This window comes from Entelurus aequoreus, linkage group LG18 (genome assembly GCF_033978785.1).
Source record: "Entelurus aequoreus isolate RoL-2023_Sb linkage group LG18, RoL_Eaeq_v1.1, whole genome shotgun sequence".
NCBI classification, from domain to species: Eukaryota; Metazoa; Chordata; class Actinopteri; order Syngnathiformes; family Syngnathidae; genus Entelurus; species Entelurus aequoreus.
In genome coordinates, this window is record NC_084748.1 from 21,823,305 (window position 1) to 21,840,148 (window position 16,844).

The following is a 16,844-nucleotide window of genomic DNA, read 5'->3' on the forward strand; positions in this document are numbered from 1 at the left end:
GGAAATCACTTAGGAAGAAAGATAAGACGAAAAGTTAGGAACTTATTGCTGAATGGGGCCCAATGTTCTCGCATGCTTATTAATTTGCGTCAGTCTTTCACATTTCCTCGTGTCTCTAATTATTTCCCACAACAAAGACAGGAGAAATGGCAGTCAGACTAGTCATGAATACTGCACCGCATACTGTACGTAGTTCAGAGTACTGCATATCAAACAGATACGAGGGTGTGAAGGCAGATACAGCAGATGAATGCATTTTTGCGCATATGGGGAAAAGGATATTCACATATGGTGCTTGGAATTATAGGCAACATGAAAAATAAAATATGCTGCTATCACAATGGCAGATGCACAGACGGAATCCAGTGATCTTTAGATTATGATTAATTTTTTCTTAGACATTTCTGATGTTAGGTAATGTAATTGTGTCACCCCATATACAGTATGTTCTACTTTAGGGGTGTAATGTCATGCGTTTATTTAGCTCTCAAATACAAGTGGTTGATAAAGGCAACATGTAGATCACAGTGTGCAGTGTGCAACAAGAACACCCAAAACAAGCGTGCAGCCAAGATTTTCACTTGCCTGAGTCATAATAAGCAAAAGCGAAAAGAACACAGAGCATGTTCATGCTTGTCCGTCGTTCAGTAACACTTCGCCTTTTCTGTGAACTTTTGTTGTTTGTGTACAATGTTCATTTATTTTTACCCAGCAGAAATGACACTGAAAACTGCAATTTTGATGCAAAAACCAAAAACATGCACCTGGGGATAAGTTGATTGGCAACACTAAATTGGCCCTGGTGTGTGAATGTGAGTGTGAATGTTGTCTGTCTATCTGTGTTGGCCCTGTGATGAGGTGAAGACTTGTACAGGGTGTGCGCCGCCTTCCGCCCGAATGCGTAAGGCGTAAGGCACCCCCGCTACCCTGAAAGGGACAAGCGGTAGAAAATGGATGGATGGTTGGATAACACAAATATTTGTATTTAAACATATGTATAAACAAAGTATGAATATCAAAGTGGCGCTCGAGGGAAAAAGTTGAAACTTGATCTTTGCTCAATTTTTTGGGCAGCCTTTTAATTTTCGTTGAAAAAAAAAATGTCTGTTATGCAAAACACAAATGTCCACTGCAATGGGCTTATCATTTTTGAAAAAAAAACAAAAACAAAACAATAGCCCTGTTCTGTACAGTAAAACACAACAAATGTTAACTACAGTGGACATATGTTGTGTCTATTTTTGGCCAAGTTGCAATACCAAGTGATAGGCAAGCTAGTTTAGTAAACTAAGCTACAATTTTACTCTCGTTTAAATGTAGCTAAGCTACAGGGGAAGCTATCCCCAGTGAATTGTAGCAAGCTACACTAGAAGCTACACAGCAAAAGTATCTTGCTATATCAAAGCTACATTTAATCACATTTCTATCTGTGAGCCTACATGTATAATATCAATTTTAATGTAACTGAGAGTGTACAAATTGACCCAATAGGATCCATTATTATTTACAATCTGTCCTTTAGCTGGGGACACCCTACAACTACCTCTAGGGTCCCCGCAACCCACTGTATGTATTTATTTAGTTTGCCTTTTTTTTGGCCCACCCCTTTAATGTTATTTGTTTTCTTTAACTACAGTAAAAAAACAACAACAACAACATCTATCTATATCTTGACAAACCAAAAACAATGACTTGTGTGTTGTTTGGGAACAGTACTGGTTATGTGCAGTAAAACATTTTATTAACTCAACTCAACTCAACTAATGTGTGTTCCTAAATGTGTGTTCCTAAATGTGTGTTCCGCGTCTTCGATGAAGAGAGCAGTTGTGATTTAGATATACAGAGTAAACAAGTAAAAACTAAGGTTGTTGGGCATCGTTTTCTCTTCTTTGTATGAATATGGCCAAGGACACACATTTGGGTTTCTTGCACGACATCTTCATTACTAAAGGAAAATATAATCAGTGAGAAATAATTTCTCTGCCATTTCAAGTATGGTTTTTTTTTGGAGTCGTCAGCTTGAAGTCCCTCTGTCTTCGACTACCTCGTCGTCATGTGTTATGATTTTGCTTTCTAGTTTCAATTACCCGCCTTATCTTGCCTTTGATTGGCCAGTCCATAATATTTCTTAGCTCATCATACGAACACCAACCAATCATCATGGATTTTCTCCATATGCATGGATGTTTTCATTCATCCAGGTCATTGTATTTTCTCCACATTTTTTGTGCCTGGATTCACATTCTATTTTCTCTATTTGTGGCTTGTAGCCTTGATGTAAGCTACCTAACTACATGGGTCTAAAAGTAGCTAAGCTACAGGAAAAGCTACTTGTTAAAAAAAGTAGCTAAGCTACCCCCAAACTACTGGAAACGGCTAACGGTCCCGATGAGTATCCAATCACAGGACGCGTAAACGTCACATTCAATGTGAGGCCAGCAGGACGGCCTTACTGACAACTCGTGATCTGATTGGCTATTGCATCTGTCTACCACTGTATGTCCCCGATCGGTTCTTACAGCATCGCAGAATTGGGACAGCCAATTCAAAAAGTTTCAAGTGCTCTTTGAATGTGTCTCTCAAATGTGTCCTTTTCTGCTATTAGCAACAAGTGTGTATGCCGTGTACACTTTGCACTCTTTCATATCCCAAGATCCTTTGCGCACTCAACTCTGAAAACTATTTTTTATCATAGCGGCACTATGCAGAGCGAAAAAAGTGACTTTAAAATGTAAGTATAATTTATTTATTCATTTAAAACACCTAAAACCAGACATGTCAAGCTGGGGTGACAGTATTGATATACATTTGTGTTAAAACACCTCAACTATCGTAAGGTTGTGCAACCTTTGTGCTCTTTGCTCCTCTCTTTACCCCGAGGGAGACCCTTATATCCAACCATTGCAGATGGCTTGGTACCATGAACTTTTTTCAACATTTGAAAGAAAAGTGTCACGGCGCGGGCTCGAACCCGCTTTTCTCCGGCAGCTGGGTCTGCCAGCACCTCCGTTGGGCCAAGACACACCCCTGCTCGCGCTGGCCGCATCACGCCCACATGCCGGCAAGGCTGTGGGCGATAGCAATCAACACACTTGGGACTGATGAGGGCGAGCTGTATATGGACCAGTGGACCCAAGGATCTTCGCCGGAACTTAACCATCCGTTCCCGTACAGTAAGCCTGATACATGCTTGATGCAATCCTGCTCTCTCTCTGTTTTCCCCTCCATGTTTCATTGTCGTGTCGTGTCGTTCCTGCATCAGGTCCCTGTTCCTGTTTGCGAGCTGTGCGTCTCGTCTCAAACCCGCGTTTCCTTTGCTTCACTGACTGCCTGTTGGATCCCGACCACTCGCTTGGACACAGACCTCCTTCGCCCCGCTTAGCCCCTGACTTGCTGCTTGCCTCACAGCCATCCCCCTGATCTTCCGCCTCTCGAGTCAACACTTCTGGTAAACACTCAGCAATTAATTCCTACACATAATCTTACACCATACACCCCTTTGGGTTTTTGTCACACTCCATTCCTTTGTTGTTGAATTAAAGATTGGGTTCATTATTTATTATATTATACTGTTATATATACATATAATAAATACATAGAGCAATATTGTCCCCTTGTGGTTCTGTGCCGTCACTACTCCTCCTGTATACATAACAGTAAGTTCCGGCCAAATTAAATATAAGGACCTGACGGCACAGGTTTTTTTTCTCTTAGCCCTGCTCCAAGTGACTTTTTTTTTTTTTTTTTGCCACTCAAGAAGTCTTTTTTTTTTTTCACTCCACCCGGGAACATTTTTCTTGTCCTGATATGGAGGGGAATGTTTAGTGGTGATATTGAAGGGGAATGTTTAGTGGTGATATTGGCAAAGAAGAATTTACCCGCTGCCTGGACACCCTCCTTACACCCTCAGTGTCTGTCCCCCAGTTTCCAGGAAGCGTCTAGCATCTGCTGTCAGAGGGGGGGGGGGGGGGGGGGTTGTTACTGAGCACTCGGGCCGGCCCCCGAGTCAGCACCAGTCCCCAGGCCGGCCCCCGAATCAGCACCAGCTCCCAGGCCTCCCCCGAGTCAGCACCAGCTACCAGGCCGGCCCCCGAGTCAGCACCAGCTCCCAGGCCGGCCCCAAAGTCAGCACCATCTCCCAGGCCGGCAACCGCGTCAGCACCAGCTCCCAGGCTGTCCCCCGTCTCAGCAACAGCTCCTCAGCCAGCAGCGCCGGCTTAAGCACCTCGGCCGGCAGCGTTGGCTTCATCACCTCAGCCAGCTCCTCAGCCGTCCTCCACGTCTCCGGCTTCGACGACATGTCCTCCACGTCTCCGGCTTCAACGACATCGTCCTCCACGTCTCCGGCTTCGACGACATTGTCCTCCACGTCTCTGGTGGACATCTCCACAGCGCCGCCAGTGTCCTCGTCTCCTGCATTGTTGCTCCAGCGACTTCCGGCTGGCCGGCCGCACAGTCGGCCATCTGGCCGTGGCCAGGGCATAGACGCTTTCTGCACCAACAGCAGCGACGCCCAGGACGTGGATCTCGTTGGCTGCTGTGGGTCTGGTGCCACTCGTATCCGCCTTCCCGATGACCAAGAAGGTGGCCGTCCGACTTGCCGGCTGGAGCAGCGGTCTACTCGCCGCCGCAACCAGACTCGACCCCGATGGATTCGGGGACCCACCACCAGTTCCCCCCTCCGCCCTCCCTTGTCTCTTGATCTCGTTTTTCTGCTGTCAGTCCAAGGACATCTGGAATCTGTCCATAAGGAGAGGGCAGGCTCGAACCTGCTTTTCTCCGGCAGCTGGGTCTGCCAGCACCTCCGTTGGCAGTGCGCCAAGACACGCCCCTGCTCGCGCTGGCTGCATCCCACCCAAATGCCGGCAAGGCTGTGGGCGATCAGCAATCACCTCAGTGTTTCATTGTCATGTCGTGTTGTGTTGTTCCTGCAGCAGGTCCCCGTTCCTGTTTGCGAGCTGTGCGTCTCGTCTCAACCCCGCGTTTCCTTTGCTTACCTGACTGCCTGTTGGATCTTGACCACTCTCTTGGACACGGACCTTCTTCGGCCCGCTTAGCCCCCGACTTGCTGCTTGCCTCACGGACATCCCCCTGATCTTCCGCCTCCCGAGTCAACACTTCTGGTAAACACTCAGCAATTAATTCCTACACGTAGTCTTACACCATACACCCCTTTGGGTTTTGTCACACTCCATCCCTTTGTTGTTGAATTAAAGATATTGTTCATTATTTATTATATTATATTATTTATATATACATATAATAAATACATAGAGCAATATTCCCCCTTGTGGTTCTGTGCCGTCACTACTCCCCCTGTATACACAACAAAACATTTTTTTTTTACTTTTTTAGACCACAAGAGGTTGATTAAATTATAGGTACGTCGTAATTATGTTGGCTGGAATAGTGAAGTATTGTAAATGTGTGCATCAATGTACTGACATTAGTTATTGCTGGGGATGTTTATGTACATTTGCATGTTATTTACAAATGTTTACTTCTATACATGTGTTTAACTTTTCTGTTCTTCTTTTTTTTTTTGCTGTGCAGAAAAATCAAGGAGGACACTTGGAAAAGGTAATTTAAAAGACAACAGACCAACAATAAATAACATAAAACACACACACACACATATATATATATATATATATATATATATATATATATATATATATATACTAGTTTGGAGGATTATTTAAAAAGAACATGTTTTTATAACCTATATAAAATAATAAACTCATGTGCTGAAACTGCAGTTGTTGTGATTAACTTCCTTTGCCTTCTTTGCAGATAATTATATGATAATTATAATATAATGCTATCCCAATACTAGCTATTATGCAATCAATTTGACAAGATTAGAAAACTATATAAATTGCGAATCACAAAATAACAAAGTAACTGCTAAATAGGAGTGTGTGGTGTTGCTGTATGGATAGACCATGAGGACTCTTTCTGGGACATCTTCTGGATTGTATGCGTGTTTTTAAAGGTACATGTCCCACTACAACAACCATTCACAAACATAAAAAAAATCCATCATTAACTAATAATTAGAAATACCAGCTTTAGAATGCTTGTCAACACGTGACACATCTTCATGACAACCATCTCCCATGATCGGTCGGCTCAAACCGCAGAAAAATCAGACACCGGCAGTGTCGTTAGCTCTTCAGCCGCTTCCTCTAAAATAATGTAAAGGACCGAGAGGACACAAAAAAAAACATTCGACATTCTCCTCTTCCGGCATTATTCAACTTTGCGCGATTGAGCAGCAGATACGTGACATAAATGTGAGGGCAGGTACAACTGATGTAGCCAGGAAGTGTTCCGAAGGCTAGATGGTCCCAATTCATATCGCTCCAGCCGCTGCTAGAGGACTCTCGCCAGGACCCACCCTTTGTTGACCGCATGGGCTGGGTCCTTGGAAGGATGCAGCCACCGAATTGAGACACAGCTATTGTGTCCGATTATAATACTTTTATAAAAGACAGGGCTGAAGGCAGGGGCGTAGGTATAATGTTTTATGCCGAGCTAGGTGCAGCACCTTGCAGGTGGGGTGGGTGGTTCTCGTTTTGTAATCAAATCCAGTTTTAGGTAGTCTAATTTTTTTTCTCAAAGGAGCAGCCATTAGAAAGCAGAATGGAAGGAAGCGGTGTTATGTGCGGGTTAGCTTTTAGCTTGGTTGTTATCCTCGCTCGGCATCCCAGTTTTTGGTTTTGGTCACACCACCTCTGTCTCCTCTGCTGCTGGACACAGCTAGTTTGAGGTTCCGCTGCTTCACGGGCCGCTGGATGTAACCGGCGTTGAATTCCGAGCCTACGTAGAAGGTCCAGAGTGATCGCATCTACTCGTCCAAAACTGTTTGAATTACCCAAAACTAAAATTACCTGGTGTTCGTATACTACTTTAGAGTAAATACGATGTGGGGTTACAGTGAAATTGTCAGAACTGACTGGGTTATTTACCGTTTTATTCCTGTTGCTATCACAAGCCACTGCAGCCGCAGCCAAGGAGGGTGCCGCATATTAAGTCTACATGCACAATTGGTGGGATAATATGTGGCCTTAGGAGCTCGAAAGCCAAAGCTGAATTCAGCATAGACACCTTCTTCCTCAAAAAATATAAACCGTCACTCAGTATGTCGGTGGCTTGGTGCGGGGCAGCGCAGCGTTCTTGCTTTTTGTGGCTGCCGTGGCTCGGTTGTCCGGGTGGTAGGGTGTTTGTGCGTGTTTGGATTGAGGAGTGGAGTTTCTTGGTGAGGGTGGTGTTGGTGTCTCTTGTTTGCCTGTTGGCGTTTGGGTTGACTGGCAATCTGGCGCTGGCTGGTCTCCATGGCCTGTAGGCGTGTGGTTGTCGGTCATGGTTTTTCGTTTGTTTTGAATTGCTCGAGTGGTGTTGGTTGTCGGAGGTTTTGCAGCCGTTATTTTTGCTGCTGTTTGTTTGTGGTGCGGGCGCCCGTGGCTGCTGGGTCTGGTGCGAGAGGGTGGCCGCTGGTGTGGTTTGCGGCAGCGCGTGGTGGTTGTCTGGGCTGGCTGCCCGCTTTGTTTTTGTTTGTTGTTGTGTTGGTTGGCTTGTCGGGTGTCGGCCTGGGCCTGTCTGTAAAGTATATCAGTATGGCAAATATGTGCATGGACATCAACAATATGATTTGCCTGAGTGGCTGGACAGGACAAACAAAAAGTGTGTTTGGGCATTAACTCTTATTTTACTATCGAGCGTGTCAAACATGGGACATAGTTTCTGTAAATATAAAGCAACGCGAGCAGCATTTAATAAGGGCTTGAAAAATTGGCTGTTTGGAAGCCAAAGCTGTAATCATAGTCAATTAGTTACTGGTATACAATTAATTTGTATACTATGAAATATGTATTTTCTTAAGTGTTTCATGTATTCACAAATTGCACAAGTTACATTTGTGACACTGAGTGTCTACAGCAGCACCTGTGGGACTTAAATATTGGAATTTCACATTTTTAATATTGTAAATTTGTGCACTATGTTTTGAATGAGCTTGTCTTGATTTTAACATCAACTTGCTAAGGGACTGGAGATGAAAATTAGCCATTGGCTATAATCTTATATGTTTACGCGTCATTAATATGTATTGTCTCTTTTAATTAAACTAAATCATTCAAAAAAAAAAAATATATATATATATTTCTCTGTTATGCAAAACATAAATGTCCACTGCAATGGACCCTGGTTGTATGTTATATTTAAACGCAGTCCACACATGGTGATGTCAAACAGGGAGAGAAATTAACAAAATTAAGGTGGAACTGGTGTAAGGTGATGCTGCTTTCTGCATTCAGAAAAAGATGAGATGGTGACAGAAAGCTAGCAACAAAAAGAGGTGTGAGGTTTGAGTCATGTACTTAGATTATTTTGCATCAGAGAACATTTGGAAGGCTTAAGTGCGCACATGCAAACCAGCTGGCAGAATTTGAGGTTAAAGATTCAGTACGCTTTAGAGAGGCCCTCTGGAAGACAGACAGTCTCTGCAAGTTGAATCCTCGCGCTTGCAAGCTACACAGAATATGAAAGGTAGTCCCTGCCAAACTATTTTACGTGCATCGTTCACAATGACACACGTGTACGTATTTGGGTGTGTATTTTAGTCCCTGTGTGAAAATAAGTATGTCATACTCCTTGCTGTGGTTCTCACCATGCCAAAGTGTACGAGCACAGACGCGTAAACAGATGGACACCAGTGCACTGTGATGGATGCTTACATCATGTGACATCTGCCGTTTGCAATAATGTACTATGGAGGAAATGGTAGCATGTGGAGGAGTTGAACAGAAAAGCAAAGAGAAGGAAAAGCAAGAGATGAGACATTAGGTCACAAGATCAATTGGGAACAGTGGTGAAAAACTAGTAGAGTAAACAAAATGAAGAAATGAAAACCAGCCTCCCTCTTGAGATGAGAGGTCTTGAATCGCCTTTCCACTATTTTGGATTTTCCTTTTTCTTTTACTGCACCTCAAACTGAACTCAAACAGGTTTTTACAAACAATATATGTTAGAAAACAATTCAAACTTCAGTTATATCTAAAGGCAAAATTAATCAAATGTTAGTTCCTACAGCGACAAAGTAAAAATATTTTTTTTAGAGTTGGAGGATAGCTCTTAAATGTGGTATTATAAAAAAAATGTTGATCTACAAGATTTTAAACAAGCATCGATACACATAAAGGGGAAAAATTGGACAAAACAATATGACACACAATTGTAAGCTAGTGGACTTGGAGTTATTTACTGAAAAATATGGCAACGTTGACATTTGGTGTACTTAAATGAAGTAAGATGACTAATGTAATATCACAGTTCAATGAGGGATACAATACAAATAATTGACAAAGTGGGTTGGATGGCGGTGGAGGGTTAGCTTAATCGGGTTCTTGGGATGAGAAATATTACCTCCGAGGTTGTGCGAGAGGTTACAATGTTCCAATTAAACATCATTGGACTCACTTCAACCCATAGTTCCGGCTCTGGAATCGAACTCCTTAGGACAGAGTTCTACTTTAGAGTTCTGGCAAAAGAAAGGTGTGGACTTATTATTAGCCCCCTTGGCTCAGTGCCTATGTGCTGAGGTGCCCTGTAAATGAGAGCTGAGTGGGCAGCTACTGGGATAATGTTCAGCATATTTAAAATCTAAGTCCAAGGTTCTCAGACATAAAAAGAAGGATGTCTTACTTAAGGGTTAGGAGTAAGTTCATGCCCCAAGTGGAAGTGTCTAATTATCTCTCTGCTGTTGCTGTTGTTGACAGAAGTGGTGTTCCTTGCTATGCCCTCTGTGAAATCAGTGTGCTTAGGGAATACGTTACAGTAATCAGTGGCGTAGCACCAAATTATGGACCCGCATACACTAAACTCCTAAAGGGCCCCCCATCCCAGCCTTAACCCAACATTGTCACCTCATACACACACACTTGGTATGTTTATATGCACTTACTTGGATATTACTGCATGGATTTGGTTGAAACCAACTTTTTAAAATACATGTAAAAACTTTAATTAGTTTTTTGACTTTTTAAATATGGTATTAACATATCTAGAACATATGTATAATATAAACCTCCCTAAATGATCAGTTTTCTATGGGGAAGAAAGGCAACAAATTCATTATAAATGGGCCAGAATAAAAATGTAATAAATCATATAACTTGTTATTATTGAGGCGGATGAGATTTGAGTAGTCATTAGTTTTAGCTGTGGTAGGAGCATATTTCTAAGTTATTAAACTATCACTCCATGCTTGATGGAAAACCTCAAGTTTAGTCGCACGCCGTTTGCGTTCCAGCTTTCTACATTATAGAGCTCTGGTTTATTCTGTGAACGAGGGGGTACACCTTTTAGGGGCCTTTTTTAAGCTTTAGCAGTGCTATACTATCAATGGCATTGTGCAAGGCATCGTTAGAGTTGTTAGTGAGGTTACTGATAGAGCCCATATAATTTGGGAATGGTGCAAATACAGAGGGCAATCGGCCAGCAAGAGTCGTAGTTGTGGCAGCATTAAAGTTGTGGTTGGTAAAGCATTGATTATTAGTAGTTTGTTGACAATGATCAGTACTTCAAATTTTATAAGGTAGTAATCAGACATTACTTTAGTGTATGGGAGTACCATGATTTGGAGGTTGTAAAACCCCAGACAAGGTCTAACCTATTACCGCAGCGATGCATAGGTTCATTTAATATTTGTGTAAGAACATAGCTGTCAATTCATGTCTGGAGCACCAATAGATCAGCAACAAGCTCTGAACATTTGCTGATAAAGTCTGAATAGGGCTCTGGGAAGCGATAGATAATAGCTAGATGGAGAGGTAGCGGTGTGGCAAACCTCATAGTAAGCACCTCAAATGATCCATTTTTATTACTTTGGTTAGGGCTACGATTAAGGTTTTCATTGGATATTAGTGTGACCCCTCTACCGGGTACGGGCAATGTGTGCATTCGTATAGTTAGGGAGCGATGCGTTGTGAAGTGGAAAAAAAGTAATCTGATTTTAACAAAGTCTCACTGAGACCAATGACGTTATGATTTTTGTCTTTAATGACTTTAGGAAGCAAATATCCGAGGTTTAAAAAGCCCATAATATAGGGAGTGGGCATTTTTGTTAATGTCATCCATAATAGTGATATTAATAACGTTACGTCTATTTCGCATGGTGCGCTTAAATCATTTTGATCACAGCTAGGAATTGATTTGGCGAGGATCTTGAGATTATTTGCTTGGTGCTGCGATAGATTTAACACATCATAATTTGCCACCTCAGTAGAATGCATGTTCACCCCTGGCACTGCCAAAACAGAAAAAGTATTATGTGAGTCAGGTATTGTACAAACGTAATAAAAAACAACGTGTGCAGGAATTTTACAGCCTGCTGCTGGTTAGTTCTATCTTAACAGATTCCTCACCCGGGCTAATAGGCACTGTAATTGCCTGTGTCCGAGCTTGCTCTGGTGTAGTTAGTCAAGTGTGACTCAACCGGTACTCTATGTTTCGAGAAAGAGTGATGGCACCTTCCCGGTTAGGGTGAAGGCCGTGCATCCTCAGCAAGCCCGGTTTGGCCCAGAAAGAGGGCCAATTATCAAAATATGTTAGTCCCTGTTCTCTACAAAAACTGGTCAGCCACTTGTTAAGTGAGACTAATCTGCTATAACTCTCATCATTGCCTCTCGCAGGCAGGGGGCCCGAGACAAGTACTCGATGCCGAGACATCTTTCTAGCGAGATTACAAGTTTTAGCTATATTCCTCTTTGTAATCTGTGATTGTTTCATCCTAGTGTCATTGGAGACGACATGTACAACAGTGTTCGCATAGCAAGGGGTGTGATTGAATTTAAATGTTTTTAAATGTTTATTATATTTATATAGCGCTTTTCTCTAGTGACTCAAATCACTTTACATTGTGAAACCCAATATCTAAGTTACATTTTTAAACCAGTGTGGGTTAGCCCAGTGCTTCTCAAATCAATCAATCAATCAATCAATCAATCAATCAATCAATCAATCAATCAATCAATCAATCAATCATCCAAGTTTACTTATACAGCCCGTAATCACAAATGTCTCAAAAAGGCTACTCAAGCCACAACGGCATCCTCGGCTCAGATCCCACATCAAGTAAAAACTCAACCCAAAGGGAACAACAACAAACCTTAGAAGGGACCGCATATGTGGGGATCCCCCTTTGGGTGACCAGTGCAATTGATGCAGAGTGGATACAGTTAATAATGTGAGAGTCCAGTCCATAATGGGGCCATCAAGGGATCCTATTGCATCTAAACACGTCGGATGGCCGCCTCGCACTTGTTGAGGTGCTCCACAAGGAATTCCAAGCCATCCGTGAGAGTTTGGAATTCGGACAACAGCAGGTCATGTCTCTCGCCAAGGAGAACGCCGCTCTTCGTGAGACTGTTAAATCCCTCACCGACGGAGTGACGCAACTCACCCGGGACAACAGGAGCATGAAGGAGACGATGCTAGACCTCCAGGCGAGAAGCATGAGGGACAATCTGGTCTTCGCGGGGATACCGGAAAAGACAGAGGAAGATCCAGAGGAAACCATCAAGTCCTTCATGGAACATCAGCTCAAGCTTCCAGCAGACACCATCAGGAACATCACCTTCCATCGCGTCCACCGGCTTGGAGCCAAAAAGCCGGAGAACAGGAGGCCGAGACCCATCATAGCCAAATTTGAACACTTCAAGCAGAAGGAGCGAGTGAGGAACCAGGGCCGAGAGCTGAAAGGATCCAACTTCAGCATCAACGACCAGTTTCCTAAGGAAATTCTCGACCGGCGACGCCATTTGTTTCCGCTTCGCAAGAAGTTTATCACCGAGGGATGCCGTGCAGTCATCGCGGTGGATAAACTTTTCATCAACGGCCAACTTTACCGTGATCCGGAAGCCACGCCGTGGCTGTATTATTAGCGTCTGAAACACGGTAAATGTTGTATTTTGTTTTTGTTATTTCATTATGCTTCAATCCCTCTCTTCCCCCCCCCCCCTCTTGCTCACAATACACCTGTGCGTCATCATAGCGCACACGTAAACACCATACGCTCTCTCTCTCTCTTTTGGTAAACCAACATGTTTACTGTTTTACTTTTTTGTTTTCCTTTTTATGTTACTTATTTCACTACCTGTTCAATCCACCACTCTCTTCTTTTCTTTTTTTTAATGCTTTTTGTTTTGTTTTTCTCTTTCTATTTCTCCACCTGTTGTGTGTGTCCCCTCGTCGTCATCAGCATTTACACTCACAGCTAATACATACACAACTATACACACTATACACACCTACATATATGCATGATAGGCTTACATTTAGATACAGACATGCATTATTTACACATAAAGTACACACATACATCCACACACTTAGTTACAGTCTAGTTTAGTATGTCCACTGTTCAGTTTGTCACTTGGAATGTGCGTGGAGTCGGGTCAAAGGAAAAAAATATAAAAATTCTTAATCATTTGAAGAGTATGCAAGCAGACATTGCTTTACTACAAGAGACTCACCTCTCCAAGTCCGATACCTCAAAACTGCATTCATCGCAATACCCACACACATACTTTGCTAGTTACAACTCCAAACAGAGAGGCGTAGCCATTCTCATTAGTAGAAAGGTCAACTTTACATTCCATAACTCCATTACTGACATAGAGGGAAGATACATCATTCTTAATATTTCTGTTGACGGGAGAAACTTATGTATCGCCAACATTTATGGTCCAAATGTTGATGACCCCTCCTTTTTTCACACTTTCTTCTCTTCACTTTCTCCTCACTCAAACCACTGCTTGATTCTAGGAGGGGACCTCAACTTAGTATTTAATCCAAATATAGATCGGTCCAGAGTGACTGGGAGTCACCGTGAGTCTCAATCAGTGGTAATACTTAAGCAATATATGAACGATTATGGTCTTTGCGATGCCTGGCGTTCTTATCACCACACTCTTAGGGAATACACTTATTTTTCCCCAGTTCACCACTCACTCTCTCGCATTGATTACTTTTTAACTAGTAGCTCAATTTTATCTGATATCGCAAACATTCACATTCATCCTATCATCATCAGTGACCATGCACCTGTCTCACTTTCCCTCACTAACAAAACTATAACTGCACCTATAAAACAATGGAGACTTAATACATCATTACTAAAGGACCCAGACTTCCTCAACTACTTTGAGAAAGAATGGACAGATTTTTTAGATTTTAATGATCAACCAGAAATCACGGCGTGCATTCTCTGGGAGGCCGCAAAAGTAGTTATGCGAGGAAAAATTATTTCTTATTCATCATACAAGAAAAAAAAGGAACGTTTACTAGAGCAGGAACTTGAAAATGAAATAAAAATATTAGAAATAGCTTATGCGAACTCACAAAATGAACATACTCTGAATGAACTGAGAAAACTCAAATTAGATTTAAGAGAAATAATTGATAAGAAAACTCAATTCCTGCTTCAGAGGTTACGCTTAGATAAATTTGAACATGACAATAAACCAAGCAAATATTTGGCTAACCAACTAAAATTAAACAAAGAAAAAAACTCCATACCATCCATTAAGGATTCAGCTGGGAACATTACTCACGTTCCTGAGGAAATTAACTCCATATTTAGAGACTTTTACAGAAACTTGTATACACCCCAGATTGACCCATCTCTTTCAGACATTGAGACATTTCTCAATGGTATAGACTTACCTAAATTAAATACGAGGCAGGTATCAAATTTAGATCTTGCTATTTCTGTAGATGAACTTCACGATGCTCTTCAACAGATGCCAAACAATAAAGCACCAGGACCTGATGGGTTCCCTGTGGAGTTCTACAAAACATTCTGGTCACTGCTAGCTCCGATATTTACAAAAATGGCTTTAGAGATTAAAGAAAACTCATTCCTTCCTCCAAATATGAACTCTGCCACAATCAGTCTCTTGCTAAAACCTGATAAAGACCCAACACTTCCATCCAGTTACCGGCCAATCTCCCTGATTAATGCTGATCTTAAAATTATCTGCAAAGTATTAGCTCAAAGATTAGAAAAAGTCACTCCATATATAGTACATCCTGATCAAACAGGTTTCATCAAAGAGAGACAATCGTCCAACAATGTTCGCCGTCTACTCAATGTGATAGACTATTCTGTTATTCATAATTTAAAAACAGCTGTTGTTTCATTAGATGCTGAAAAAGCATTTGATAGAGTGAATTGGAATTTTCTTTTAGCTACTCTACAGAAATTTGGATTTGGAGACTCATTTATAGAATGGATCAAGGTCCTATATAGTTTCCCTACAGCCTCGGTTAGAACGAATAGCCAAATCTCCCCAAGGTTTAATCTTATGAGGGGCACAAGGCAAGGGTGTCCACTTTCTCCGTCACTGTTTGCTATATTTATTGAACCTCTTGCAACCGCAATTCGACAGCATGCAAATATTAAAGGCATCCATACCGCAACCGTTCATCATAAAATAAGCCTTTATGCTGATGATGTATTACTTTTCTTACAAAATCCACATTCTTCTCTTCAAGATACAATCTCACTTATCAATAAATTCAGTTCTATTTCAGATTACTCAATCAACTGGTCCAAATCTACTGTGTTACCAATAAATTTTGACTTCCAGAGCACCTCATCGATTCCACTGCATAAAGGGAACATTAAATACCTGGGAATCAATATTTCCTCCACATTGTCAGATCTGAATCGCTTGAATTACTCCCCAATCTTAAAATTGATTGAGGATGATCTGGCGCGTTGGAAAGCACTGCCAATCTCACTTATGGGAAGGGTTTCTACCGTGAAAATGATGGTCTTGCCTAGGGTTAATTATCTCTTTTCAATGATTCCAACCAAACCTTCTCAAATCTGGTTTAAATCACTAGACTCACACATCAATCAGTTTCTTTGGAAGAGTAAACCAGCACGAATCAGCCTTAAAACTTTACAAAAACCAAAAGAATACGGGGGTCTAGAACTCCCAAACTTTTCATATTACTTCCTTGCAAATAAACTACAATATATACTAAAATGGACCAATCCCACTTTATTAGATCGTTTATGGTTAGAGATTGAACAATCACTTAGCCAGGAGATCCCAATTTCTAACTTGCCCTTTATTAGCCAAATTCTCCGAAAACACAACTGCTTCAAAAGTATTAATATACGCACTACCTTAACAGCTTGGTGGGAGTTTTTGAAAATAACTGGATCCCCGCTCACTCCCTGTCAATTTACGCCTATTTGGAATAATCCTGATTTTCTTTTAAACAAGAAGCCATTGAACTTTCCAACATGGTATGATAAAGGAGTCAGATGTCTTGGGGATATCATCAATGCAAACAGTTTTATCTCTTTTAAAAGTTTAATAACACAATATGCAATCAATCCTAATAAATTCCTAGAATATATACAAATCAAATCTGTAATTAGCGCAAGATTCAACAAAACAACATGGGAAAGTAATCCTACGACCGTTAAATTCTTCAAAACATCTGCCCCCAAAGCTTTATCCAAATTATATGCTCTCTTATCAAAAATAGATAACACAATGAGTATCCCAACTTCCAAATGGCACTCAGACGTATCCACAAGCCTTGACCCAGAATTCTGGAAACAAATATGCCTCAATACTTCTCGTTTGATTAAGAATCCAAATTTACGACTGATTCAGCTCAAAATACTTTACAGAATACATTACACCGGTCTAAGAATGTATAAAATGGGTTTAGCCGACTCTAACATTTGTGTACACTGCTCAGATAATAAGGTAGATAACTACTTACACTCAATGTGGTCCTGTGCTCCCGTGAGTAAC